At 38.1% G+C, this 14,175-nt stretch overlaps 1 protein-coding gene and 1 pseudogene across 4 annotated transcripts in view; one reads left to right on the top strand and one right to left on the bottom strand.

Annotated features, from left to right (window-relative positions):
* ATP8B1 (ATPase phospholipid transporting 8B1) overlaps positions 1-14,175 on the bottom strand; it is a 141,740-nt gene that overhangs the window by 79,803 nt on the left and 47,762 nt on the right. Inside the window, exon 2 of one of the 4 annotated variants that reach the window (XM_020994698.2) lies at positions 2,237-2,332. The exons of 2 other annotated variants lie outside the window; for them this stretch is intronic. The gene's annotated coding sequence lies outside the window, so the exon portion shown is untranslated. Of the gene's footprint in view, positions 1-1,719; positions 2,145-2,236; positions 2,333-14,175 lie in introns of those variants that run through there. One more of the 4 variants, XM_078153242.1, reaches the window with a different exon arrangement.
* LOC110215951 (tumor protein p63-regulated gene 1-like protein pseudogene) lies at positions 2,172-2,848 on the top strand (annotated as a pseudogene).

The raw sequence follows: 14,175 nt of genomic DNA, 5'->3' as shown, positions 1-14,175 counted from the left end.
ATATATATACATACACACACATACATATAAGAAATTTACATGATAATTTTATTATATATTTAAAAGCAATAGCAAGTTGTATTACAATATATTTGCAGTTTCATGTGCAATCATCTTTTTTCCCCTACTATGTTATGGAAATGCTTATTTTATTTCATAAATTAAAAATAAAATAAATAATTTTTTAAAAAAATCCTTTTCATAACAGCCTTTACACTACTGAAGAGCAAAAAAAGAGACTATCATTCTTTACCTATGTTACATTGCCAGTCAAATCAACATGACTCACTATAGTGATCACAGATCTATCATATTTTTTCTATAACCTGGTTATTTATACTCAACTGCAAACTCATTTGATAAGAAGCACTGTCAAATTCTGAGTTTTGTTCAGAACCTAGTGGACATTTAAATTCAACTTGAAAGTAATGTGAGTATACCTAAGCACAAGTCTTTTAAAAAGTTTGTCATCCATCTTGTCCATGCTTTTAAAATTTTTTGTTCTTCTGAGTAACAATAAATGACATGTATACAGTGTTTCATAAATAAGTTCTCTCATCTGAGCCTCATAATAATTCTGTGAGCTAGGATACTGCAGTTATTTTCTGGTCCAGATCTGCCTTGAAATGAACTTTAAAAATATCACAAGAACCAACAAAACTCAAAGACTCCAACAATGTAAATGGAATCAAACAACAATGATTAAATGCAGTGGAACTTTGTGGAATTTATAAGACCAAGATCAGCTGTGAAGAAGGCACGAGAAAATGTACCTCCCTTCCTTTTTGACAAGACAAGTGACTATGGTTGTGGAATATCAGATAGAATGTCAGATTCAGATGAGGCATTGGTTAGTTTTGGTAAATCACCTTTTTCCCCCCTTAATTTATTGTTATAGAGGGGTGATTTGTTGGGTAGGGGAAGGAGGGGAGAAATTCAGGAAGATGCTACGTGAAATAATTTAACATATATCAACTGTTTTGCAAAGCTTAAAGCATTATTTAAACGATTACAAGTTGTTATATATTGAATATACATCCAGTATTACATGCTATATATTCTGAAATTCTTTTTTTTTAAATATGAGGACAAAAAGAAAACATCATCATGTTGTGTGGGAAGAAAATGTTGAACCACTTAGAAGCGTAAATCTGGGAGTAGTAGGGTTTTCATGTAGTAACCCAGTTGTGAAGTTATTGTGAAATGAACTGTTTACAATGGTTAATATGGGTTATGGTAACATGGAATAGTTGAAAGAGTGATGGACTTGAAGTTGAGAAAACTGAGTTTAAATTTGGCTCTGACAGTTATTTTCTGTGAGACTTTGGGTAAGTCACTCAACCTCTCTGAGCCTCAGTCCCCTCATTGGTAAAATGGTTTTTATCCTATTGCTCCAGCATCAGTCCTTTCCTCGTACATGGGCCCCTTGAACACTATTCCAAGTTTGAGGTTTATTGTGGGTATGGGTCATCAGTTACTCCATCCATTAGCTCATGACTCCCCACTACTATGTTTCTTCTACCAGTAAACTAAAGGACATGTTATATAGGGGGTAAAGGGCTATTTAAGTGAACAACATATATAAACAAGTGATGAGAAAAATTGTGCTTTACATAGAGGGATATATGCTACCACAGGTAACCATGTCATCAGTGAGGGGAGAAGCAATTTTCAGGGAGCATAAGTGACCAGGAAATATGACCTAGGCTTAGATCTTACCATGAACACTAGGTGTGTGATCTTGAGCAAGTCACTTAATCTCACAATGCCTCAGCTTCTTTATTTGTAAAATGAAGGAGTTGGATTGGATGCCTCTAAGGGTCATTTCCAGCTCCAGCAATCTCTGACCCTATGATCGATGTTGCACAGAGTTGCCAATGTGATTTTCTGGAACATATGAGAACACATCATTTTCCTACTCAGTAAACTCCAAGGGTTTCCTATTACCTCCATGATCAAATAAAAACTCCTGTTTCTGACACTGAATGCTCTTTGCAACCTAGCCTCTTATAACGCTGGTGTTCCCAGCAGTGGCAAGGATGGTGAAGGCGGCCATGCTGCAGCTGTGGGATTCTGTGGACTGATACTATGCTAATTTCAACCCATGGCAGCGTGGGTGTGACGGCGCCGGGGGGCAGGGCCCAGGGCAGGCCCCTGATGCACCAAATGCTATGGCGCTTAGTGTGCACAACCCCACGCACCCCGCCCCAAGTCAAGGAGTACTTCGTGTTCTGACCTGGGACCATAGAACAGGCTGTAGAAGAGAACTGTTTAGTGGTCCTGCCCATGGAGGATGGAGAGCTGCAAGGCTGCTGCTGACAGAGGTTGACCACTGGAACAATGAAAAGAAGCAGCTGGTTCTCATCACAGACCAATACTTGCTGATCTGCCAATATGACATCATTAATCTACAGTGCCAGCAGGTGGTTAAAATATCATTAAATACAATTGATACCATTTCTTCTGGAAAGTTTGAGTTTCCTCCTAAATCACTGAATAAGCAAGAAGGTTTTGGGCTTCGAATTCAGTGGGATAAGCAAAGCCACCACTCCTTCATAAACAGATGGAATCCCTGGTCCACAAATCTGCCTTATGCCACTTTTATAGAGCATCCAGTGGCAGATGCTGATAAGAAGATTGTATCTCTTTGCCAGTTGGAAAGCTTCAAGGCTCTATTAATTCAAGCCATCAGGAAGGCCCAAAAGGAATCCCTATACCAGGTCAAGCCAATGGTGTGCTGGTTTTGGAGCATCCTCTTCTCATTGAGACCTAGGTGGGGTTCATGTCCTTCATCAACAAGGAGGCCAAACTAGGCTACTCTATGTCAAGACACAAAATCAGCTTCTAAACTTCTACATTTCACAATCCATTTGCTACAGAAGTCATCTTTTGAGTGTCGTGACTTAAAGGAAATCACCTCCAGAAAGGTAGATGGAGGACCCAGGGTATGCTTACAGGTAAAAAGATATGTAATAGTTACTTACCTCTAGGGTTATGAATAGTAAAATGAATTACAGACTTCAGATATCAGATATTTGGCAACAATACAAGTTATACACAACCTGGCCCCTTTCTAACTTTCATGTTTTATTACACATTTTTCCCTGCCACACATGCTACGATACAGCCATCCTGACCTGCGTCCTGTTCTTCACACACAGTCCCTCTATCTACCATTGTAGTGCCTTCCACTGGTTGTCCTCCATGACTGAAATGCTCTTCTCATTTCCTCATTTCCTTCCTAACACAACTCAAGCACTTGCTTTGGGATCTTTGCTACATCCCCAAGTTTGTAGTGCCTTCCCCTCCAATGCCACCTCAAATCTATGTTATTTTATATCTTTTATCTAATTTATGTGTACTTGTTTTCTCCCTCATTAGAATGTAAATTCCTTAAAGGCAAAGATTCTTCTTTGGGCATTTGTAAGCCCAGAACCTAGCAAAGTGCCTGGCACACAGTAAGAACATAAATGTTTGATTAGTCAAAAAAGGCATCAATAAAACTTTTTTTATTATATTTTGTTTTTTCCACTTAATAGCATTCCATTTTTTTCAAATTACATGTAAAGATAATTTTGAATATTCATTTTTATAAGATTTTGACGTCCAAATTTTTTTCTCTCTCCCTCCCTCCCACCTCCAAGATGGCAAGCAATCTGATATAGGCTGGACAGTCATACTAAACATATTTCTATATTAGTCATGTTGTGAAAGAAGAATCAGAACAAAAGGGAAAAACCATGAGAAAGAAAAGACAAAAAATAAAAGAGAAAATAGTATGCTATGATTTGTATTCAGACTCTATAGTTCTTTCTTTGGATGTGGATAGCATTTTCCATCATGAGTCTTTTGGAATTGTCTTAAATCATTGTAGTGCTGAGAAAAGTTGGTCATCCCACAATGTTGCTATTGTGTACAATGTTCTCCTGGTTCTGCTCACTTCATTCAGCATCAATTCATGCAAGTCTTTCCCAGTTTTTTTCTGAAATTTGCCTGCTCATCATTTCTTACAGCACAATAGAATTCCGTTACATTCATATACCACAACTTGTTCAGCCATTCGTCAATTGATGGGCATCCTCTAAATTTCCAATTCTTTGTCACCACAGAAAGAGCTGCTATAAATATTTTTGTACATGTGGGGTCTTTTACCTTTTTTTATGATCTCTTTGGGATAAATACCTAGCAGTGGTATTGCTGGAACAAAGTGTATGAACAGTTTTATAGTTTTATAGGGGCATAGTAAAACTCTTTTTAAAAGATAAGCATTGGTAGGTCAGCTTTCTTGAGCCGGCTCTCCATTTTGTGCTGTTGACCCATCCCAAATTATAAAAAGCCCATCTGGCGGGTAGAAATCATCACAAGTTTCATAGATTTCTAACTGCTTTAATGTACAATTGTCAAGGCACTAAAGATACTTTTAGTGGGCCTCTGTTAACTATTAATCTGCAAACCACTGAAGAGCAAGCAAATTTGGGTAAGCAGTAAAAATCAATGAAATCCCTCTATGACTGCCCTCTCTCCTAATACCTTCCATGCCCCTCCCACATCATCAGGTACAGGGAGATTTCGGGCATCAGGGAAGCAGAACTTTCCCGACACTAACTTCAAGAAGTCCCCAGTCTCCATAATCTGTCTTAAATAAGGAAAGAGGATGCAAATCAGCTTTCCCTTTCCTTTGCTTCATCATTGTAGACTGATTTTTTGTTCATAAATATAACTCAGAAAAGTCTTGTTCATGACAGTGAACAATATCTCATGTCTACAGAGAATTCTATTGTTATAACATGCCTTTCATGTTTGATTAGAAAAACCAGCCTTCAAATTATAAAAGATACAAATTGTGTTATGGAAATTAAAAGCTCCCAAGCATTTGTTCTTTTAATAAAGATTTGAATGTGATATGCTTGGAGAACAAGTACCTCAGACTGAGCAATATGTGAATAAACAAATTTAAAAATTTGCTAGATATAAATGCTTAGTGCCAATAAATTGTTCCTTTCCAAAATTATGATATTATTGGAAGGATCATGACAAATTTATGGCTAAACAACTGAATAAGGATGCCCTTCGACTGATCCAATCCCAGTTTGTCCTATATGATTTCATGCAGACCTGTCTTTTGATCATTGCGGGGAACTTCCTGGTTTGGAAATTCCCTCCAGTGATACAAATTGACACCTTGTCCAAAACAGTCTTCAAGAGCAACTGGGACTCGGATAGATTAAGTGACTCCATCTATTGGAGGTCAAACTTGAACTTGAACCAAACCTGAATTTAGAATCTTGCTCATTCTAAAGCTAGGTAATTGGAATCAGTAATTCTAGGGGCAGTGGGGTGGCAGTGGATAGAGTGCTGGGCCTGAAGGCAGGAAGACCAATCTTCTGTGAGTTCAAATCCAGCCTCAGACATTTATGAGCTATGTGACTCTAGGTAAGTCACTTAACCCTGTTTGCCCCAGTTTCCTCATCTGTAAAATGAGGTGGAGAAGGAAATGGCAAACCACTAGAATATCTTCGCCAAGATAACCCCAAATAGGGTCACAAAGAGTTGGACACAACTGAAAATGGCCCAACAACAACAATTCTAAGGCCAGCATTTTATGTACTAATGCTTTATTGTCACTCATTCTAATAATAGAATGATTAATTACTCTAAGTTTCAGCAGAGAAATTAGTTAACAATTTAAATTTTGAAGATTTCTGGGGTGAAATTATTATCCATTTTACATTAAATTATTACTTAGTTAAGAACTATTCTCTTTCATCACATTGTTAGAATATTATGTATAGTTCGAGGCCACACTGACAGATTTCACCTTCATTTTTAAAATGTGCCAATAAATAGCAGCTAGATGGTGTAGTGGATAGAGCTCTAGCCTTGGAGTCAGGAGGACCTGAGTTCAAATCTGACATCAGACACTTAACACTTACTAGCTGTGTGACCCTGGGCAAGTCACTTAGCCCCAATTGCCTCAGCAAAAAACAAAACAAAACAAATAAAAACAAAAAACAAAAAAACACAGTCCACATTATAGACCAGAGGAGGTTTGTTAATTCTAATTCTAATTCTAATAATGCTACCTGGTTTTGGAATGCAGTATGCCATCTTTCACCTTGCTTTATTTCACTGGTTGTCTGCTGTCCTTGTAATTCTTGTTTTCCTTCAAGGCACCTCTTCTGGGAAGTCTTCTGTGGTTTTTAGTGCTTTCCTTCACTACAGTTTTCCTTGTATAATACTTATTTGTATACACATAACATCCTCTTTCCTTCCTCCAGGAGATTGTTGCTATTTGTCCTCAGTATTTGAAGAGGACCAATTACACCACAATATTGGGGTCAGGGTACAATGTGTTCAACTGGCCAATCAGTCCAGTATGAGCTCAGAAGGCTGTGCCACAGGTTGGGCACAAACAGTCCATTTGAACATTTGGGATGGAGATATTTCTAATTTTGCGCATCTCATGTTTCCTTTGTACTACTGTGATTCTGCTTTGCTCATAAAGCACAGCACCTTCTTTGATAGTCGGCATGTCTTACTGGGTATTCCTGTGCCAATGTCTCCCATGTCTCACAATTGATAACTAAAGTTCTTCAGAGAGACCTTGAAAGTGTTCTTGTGTGGCTTCTTCTGACTTCTGAGGGAGTGCTTGACTTGTGTGAGTTCTCTGCAAAATAGCCTTTTAGGTAAACATACATTTGGCATTCAAATAATGTGGGCAGCCCTTCAGAGCTGCACTCTCTGCAGTAGAGTTTGAATGCTTGGCAGTTCAGCCCAAGAGAGAGGACCTATGTTCGGTACCTTATCTTATCAGGTGATCTTCAGAATCTTCCTAAGACAATTCAAATAGAAGCGATTCAGTCTCCTGGGATGGCACTGGTAGACTGTCCAGGTTTCACAGGCATACAACAATGACATCAGCACAATGGCCCTGCAGACCTTCACTCTGGTAGTCAGTCTAATACCTCTTCTCTCCCACATTTTCCTTCAGACCCTCCCAAATGCTGAGCTGGCCCTGGAAATGTTGTGTCAACCTCATCATCTATGTGGAAATCCCTGGAAATTATATTGTCAAGGAAAATGACCTTAAAATGTCTCCATTTGCTATAACTGATGGATTGTGCAGTGCTGGCTGGTGGAGAACCTCTGGTTTCTTGATGTTGATTGTCAGGCCAAAATTAGCACAAGCAACAGAGAATCAATCCATACTGTCATATCTCAGCCTCAGAGGAGAACAGCAGCAAGGTTAGCTACTGTATTGATGGTAAACTATTTAACTTGAAAAGACTGTAAGCCTAGACTAAAGTGGAGATGATTGTGCATTCAATGTAGCCTCCAATTCTGAGATGCAACAAAGTATGGATCCAGGAGCCTTTTGAAAGCAAGGTCTTTAAGTTACTAGAGTCTATCATAGTGTCTTGCAACAGAAAGGGCCTAATAATTTTTTTTTAAAACCAGACCTATAATTTCATTAGAGGAGAGAGCTCCCAGTGAAGAACTTTCTCAATTAATGCATATCAGGAACTTCTTTTCAATTCATAATCTTAGCACGTTGTCTGGGTCAATGAGCGGTAAAGAACTTGCTCAAGGTCACACAAGCAGACCTCTCCTGACAAGGTTCTGGAAATCTGCCTCTCCTATTTTTGCCAATTACTCTTTGTTCAGTTCTCTGGAGCAAGACTAATTCTTCTTTAACCCTGAGATTCTTTATATACAGGGTATTCCAGAAGTCTAAGAGAAGCTTTAAATCCCAGTAGCTTAAACCTGCATTATGACATTTTTGGCAGCCACGTTATCCCTCCCAAATCTTCTCTTCTCCAGGCTACATTATCTTTACTTCCTTCGACCAACTCTCCTATGACCTGCTGTCCAGGCCTCTCACTGTCCTGGCTGCCTGTTTCTAGATCCTCTCCATCTTGTTAATGCCCTTCTTTCAAATATGGAGAACAAAACTGAACATTCAACTCCTGCTGTGATCTGACCAGGACAGAGTACAGCAAGATTATCACTTCTCTTGTCCTGGAGACCATATCTCTTCTAAAACTTTAACGATAAGGCATGGATGTCAATTGGTGCAAAGTATTTTACTTTCACTTTGAAATAAAAATGTTCATCCTATCTTTATTTTCTTTGCATTTCGGAAGAAAAAATGCATTTGTCAATGGATACTGCTTGGCTCTTCAAAGTATTCTTAAATTTCAGCCTTCTAGTGTTTAATGCATCCTGAGTTATTACTAACTTTTTTGGCTATGACACTACTGAATCATATTAAATTTACAATTCACTAAAACCATCAGATCTTTGTCAGACAGACTTCCACATAGACACGCCTTCCTCAACATGTACATGTAAAGATGATTTCAGGAACCTATGTACCATGTATGGCTTTACATTTATTCCTATCAAATTCTTTTTTATTAGATTCAGCCCATTTTTTTTTTAGATACAGACTGTCACTTGGCATGCTAGTTATTCCTATCAGATTTGTGTCATCTGAAATTTGATGACCACACAACCTTTGTTTTTATCCAAATCATTCATAAAAATGTTAAACAGTGCAAATACAGATGGGCCAAATACAGATGGATGGGGCATTCCACTTACAGCTCTACTGCCCCTTCTCCCCTTCCACTGACACCCACCATTCAATGATTACTTTTTGAGTCTGGCCACTGACCCACTCTCCAGTGTGACCACAAGGAACTCCATCTTGTCCACTTTCATTCCATTTTCCATTTTTATTTTTACTCCCTCCTGCAACACTTTAATGAAAACATTAACAAAAGAATAACTCTAAAGCAAACTCCTAGCAAATAAACCAGAGAATATGAAAAAGGACACTCAAACAAATAGGGGCAGTTAGGTGGTGTAGTGGATAGTATGCTCAGGAAGACTTGAATTCAAATCTGGCATCAGATATTTACTAGCTGTGTGAACCTGGGAAAGTCCCTTAACCCTATTTGCCTCAGTTTCCTCTGTAAAATGAGCTGGAGAAGGAAATAGCAAACCGTTCCTGTACCTTTGCCAAGAAAATCCCAAAAGGGGTCACAAAGAGTTGGACATGACTGAAATGACAACATGCAAATAAACTTGAGTTTTAATAATTTAAAACTGCAGTAAGCCTTTAGAACACTGTATATTTTATATACACAACTCTCTCTCCCCTTTGCATCAATTTATTTCTGGCTTAGAAAATATACATAAAATCAAGTCATGATGGAAAATGCTATCCACATCCAGACAAAGAACTATGGAGTCTGAATGCAGATTGAAGCATACTATTTCTCTCTCTCTCTCTCTCTCTCTCTCTCTCTCTCTCTCTCTCTCTCTCTCTCTCCCTTTTGTTTTCTCTTTCTCATGGTTTTCCCCTTTTGTTCTGATTCTTCTTTTACAACATGACTAATGTGGAAATGTGTTTAATATGATTGTACATGTATAGCCTGTATCAGATTGCATGCCATCTTGGGGAGGTGACAGGGAAGGGAGGGAGAAAACTTTGGAACTCAAAATCTTATAAAAGTGAATGTTGAAAACTAAAAATAAATTTTAAAAAAGGAAAACATACATAAAATGAAGACAAAAGGAGTACTATTTATGACCCATTGGTGACAAAACAGATTTAGTCTGGTGAATTAAGTGTTGGTTGGGTTCATGAGCTAATCACTAGGGAAGGATCTAGAAACAAAGTGAACAAGAGGGCTGAACATTAGAATAGATACTATCCCCAAACATGAGCTTTTGGATATTTCCAAAATGTTTTTCTTTCCAAAATGTTCATCATGGTGAGTCACAGCTTAGACCCCACAGTTCACTTTTATGATAAATAACAGAAGAGAAAAGAGAAAATAGCATTGCTGTTTTTAAATCCAGACTGCATCTTTCTTTGTGAATAGGTTAAGTACAATGGCCCGTTTTAATTCCATTCCTACTACCACTATAATTATGTTTTCATAGCTCCTGTTATAATCAGGCTTAAGGAACACTACATAGGCATGTGTTTTGTAAGTTACACCTGACTGGAAACAAAACCTCTATGACAATAATAATAACATCTTGCTTCTAACAAGTCTTTCAAGTTGGGTTAGTTGTAATGTTAGAAGAATAAGTCTATTGATAGAGGATCAAAGACAACTTTGTAAAAGGAAATACCAATTTGGCCTCAGTGAATGAATGTCAACCTGATGGCTTTCCCTTCTCCAAGAATCTATTTCTAGCTTTGGTCCAGATTTATAGGAAATAAGTACTTGGGTAAAAAGGTGTACTGAAAAAAAAAAGGGGTGGGGGGAAGGTTTTGTTTTTTTTTAGCTCACATTATGCTGAGGTTGCTAATGAGCTAGAAATCACCAAAAAAAAATCAGCTGACTACAAAAGGTCAATCAATCAATTAGCATGTACTCCTACAATGTGCTAAGTATTCTGTTAAATGCTAAGGATACAAAGAAAGGCAAAAAACACAAAACAAAACAGTCACAGGGTAATGGGGGAGACAACCTGCAAACAACTATGTACAAACATGATGTAAACAGGATAAAGTGAAAGGTAATCTCAAAGGGGCTACTAGGTGACCGTGGATAGAACACTGGGCCTGGAGTCAGGAAGACTCATCTTCCTGAGTTCAAATCTGGCCTCAGACACTTACTAGCTGTGTGACCCTGGTCTTGTTTGCCTCAGTTTCCTCATCTCTAAAAATGAGTTGGAGAAGAAAATGCTAAACCACTTTAGTATCTCTGCCGAGAAAACCCCAAATGGGGTCACAAAGAGTCGGACACAACTGAAAAATGTCTAAACAACAACAAATCTCAAAGGGAAAACATTAAGATGAAAGAGAACTGGGAAAATCTTGAAAAACAGGAGACTTTAGCTGAAACTTGAAGGAAATCAGGAAACCCAAGAAGCAAAGATATGTATGTATGTATGTATGTATGTGGGGGGAAAGAGGAGCAGTTCCTGGCAGGAGGACCCACCAGAGAAAATGCTCAGTCAGAAGATGGAGTGTTGTGTATGTGGAAGAGCAAGGAGGTATTTTCACTGAATGGTATAGCACATGGTGGGGAGTAAGGTATAGGAAGGCAGGTAAATGACTGAGTATATACAGATGGGAGCACAGAAAGTTGTGTCCTGGAATGTGTTTCTCTGTGGTACATCTCACATCCATTCCAGTACTTTAATAAATACAGAGTTCCAGATATCTGTTAAGGATCAAAGATCCTTTCCAACTCTAAACCTCTGATCTTAGAATTACAATTTGCCAAATAAAGGAGGAAAAAGTTTACTCCAGCCTAATCATGATGAATTGCTGTTTAGTTGTTTCAGCCCTGTCTGACTTTTCATGACCCCATTTGGGATTTTCTTGGCAAAGACACTAGAGTGGTTTACCATTTCTTTCTCCAACTCATTTTATAGATGAGGAACTGAAGCAAATAGGGTTACCAGGGTCACACAACTAGTAAGAATCTGAGGCTGGATTTGAACACAAGTCTTTCTGACTCCAGGTCCTAGAACTCTATCCTTTGTGCCACCTCGCTGTTCCTACTGTGCTAAGTACAGAGACACAAAAAAAGGCAATAGAAAGACCCTGCTCTCAAGGAGAACACAGTCTAATGAAGAAGACAACATGCAAATTATGTAAAAAATAAGACAACAGAGAGGATAAAGTATAGTGAAGGAAGGCACTGCCATTAATAGAGGATCAGGAAAGGCCTCTTTAAAAAAAATCATTTTAATTTTATTTTCAGGTCCACGTTCTCTTTTTCCCACCTCCCTTTGCCACCCCCCCCAACTAAGAAAAGCAAAAAAAGCAAAACCTGTCACAAACACATATAGTCAAGTAATTTGCACATTAATCAAGGTGGGGAGTATGTGAAATCATGAGTCCTCTGGAATCATGGTTGGTCATTGTAAAGATAAAAGTTCCTAAATCTTTCGAAGATATTTGTCTTTACATTATTATTGCTCTTCTAGTTCTGTTCACTTCACTTTATATCAGTTTATACGATTCTTCCCATGTTTTTCTGAAACTATTCTCTTCATCATTTCTTACACTTGGGAAAGGATTCTTTTTTTGCTTTTCAAAAATTATTAATTAATTTTTAGTTTTCAACATTCATTTCCACAAAATTTTGAGTTCCAAATTTTCTCCCCATCTCACTCCTCCCCCCACCCCAAGATGGCATACATGCTGAATACCCCTAATCTTCACTTCATTCTATCCCCGCCCCTTCTCTTATCCCCTTCTCCTTCTATTTTCCTGAAGGGCAGGATAGATTTCTATACCCCATTGCCTGTGTATCTTATTTCTCAGTTGCATGTAAAAACAATTTTTTAACATTTGTTTTTAAAACTTCTGATTCCAAATTTTCTCCCTTCCTGCCTCCGCACCCACCCTCATTGAGAAGGCAAGCAACTCAATACAGGTTATACATGTGTAGTCATGCAAAACACTTCCATAATAGTCATGTTGTGAAAAACTAACTACATTTCCCTTCATCCTATTCTACCTCCTATTTATTCTATTATCTCTTTTGACCCTGTCCCTCCTCAGAAGTGTTTGCTTCTGATTACCCCCTCCCTCAATCTGCCCTCCCTTCTATCATCCCCCCCCATCCTCTTCCCCTCTATTTTCCTGTAGGGTAAGATAGATTTCCATACCCAATTGATTGTGTATGTTATTTCCTCCTTAAGCCTAATCTGATGAGAATAAGATTCACTCATTCCTTCTCACCTTCCCCCACTTCCCCTCTACTGTAAAAGTTTTTCTCTGTTTTATGTGAGATAATTTACCTCATTCTGCCTCTCCCTTTCTCCTTCTCCCAGTATAATCCTCTCTCACCACTTAATTTTATTCTCCAGATATCACCCCTTCATTTTCAACTCACCCTGTGCCCTCTATCTATCTATCCATCCATATAATTTCCCCCCTCCAACTATCCTAAAACTGACAAATGTCTCATGAGTTACAAATATCATCTTTCTGTGTAGTAATGTAAAACAGTTCAACCTTAATGAGTCCCTTATGATTTCTCTTTCCAGTTTACCTCTTCATGCTTCTCTTGAGTCTTGTATTTGAAAGTCGAATTTTCTATTCAGCTCTGGTCTTTTCATCAAGAATGCTTGAAAGTCTTCTATTTGTCTGAATGTTCATTTTCCCCCTTGAAGTATAATACTCAGTTTTGCTGGGTAGGTGATTCTTGGCTGTTATCCTATTTCCTTTGCCCTCCAGAATATTGTATTCCAAGCCCTGTGGTCTATTAATGTAGAAGCTGCTAAATCTTGTGTTATCCTGATTGTGTTTCCACAATACTTGAATTGTTTCTGGCTGCTTGCAATATTTTCTCCTTGACCTGGGAACTCTGGAATTTGGCTACAACATTCCTAGCAGTTTTCTTTGGGGATCTTTTTCAGGAGGTATTCATTGGATTCTTTCAATTTCTACTTTACCCTATGGCTCTAGAATGTTGGGGCAGTTTTCCTTGATAATTTTTTGAAAGATGATGTCTAGGCCCTTTTTTTGATCATGGCTTTCAGGTAGTCCAATAATTTTTAAATTATTTCTCCTGGATCTATTTCCCAGATGAGTTGTTTTTCCAATGAGATAGTTCACATTGTTTCCTATTTTTTCATTCTTTTGGTTTTGCTTTACAATTTCTTGATTTTTCGTAAAGTCATTAGCTTCCATTTGCTCCATTCTAATTTTTAAGGAAGTATTTTCTTCAGTGAGCTTTTGGACTTCCTTTTCCATTTGGCCAATCCTGCTTTTTAAGGCATTCTTCTCACTGGCTTTTTGGACCCCTTTTGCCATTTGGGTTAGGCTATTTTTTAAGGTGTTATTTTCTTCAGTATTTTTGGGGGTCTATTGATTTTTCATGATTTTCTTGCATCACTCTCATTTCTCTTCCCAGTTTTTACTTTACTTCTCTTACTTGCTTCTCAAAATCCTTTCTGAGCTCTTCCATGGCTTAGGACTGATTCATATTTTTCTTGGAGGCTTTGGATGTAGGAGCTTTGACTTTGTTGTCTTCTTCTGGTTGTATGTTTTGCTCTTCTTTGTCACCAAAGAAAGAGTCTATGGTCTGACTTTTTTTGTGCTATTTGCTTAGGTTCCCAGCCAATTATTTGAGTTTTAAACTCTCTGTTACAGTAGGTGTCTACTTCCAGTATGGAGGGCATACTGTCCCA

This window comes from Phascolarctos cinereus, unplaced genomic scaffold (assembly GCF_003287225.1).
Source record: "Phascolarctos cinereus isolate Bilbo 61053 unplaced genomic scaffold, phaCin_HiC Scaffold_4;HRSCAF=312, whole genome shotgun sequence".
Lineage (NCBI taxonomy): Eukaryota > Metazoa > Chordata > Mammalia > Diprotodontia > Phascolarctidae > Phascolarctos > Phascolarctos cinereus.
This window is presented reverse-complemented; position numbering and strand designations above follow the sequence as displayed.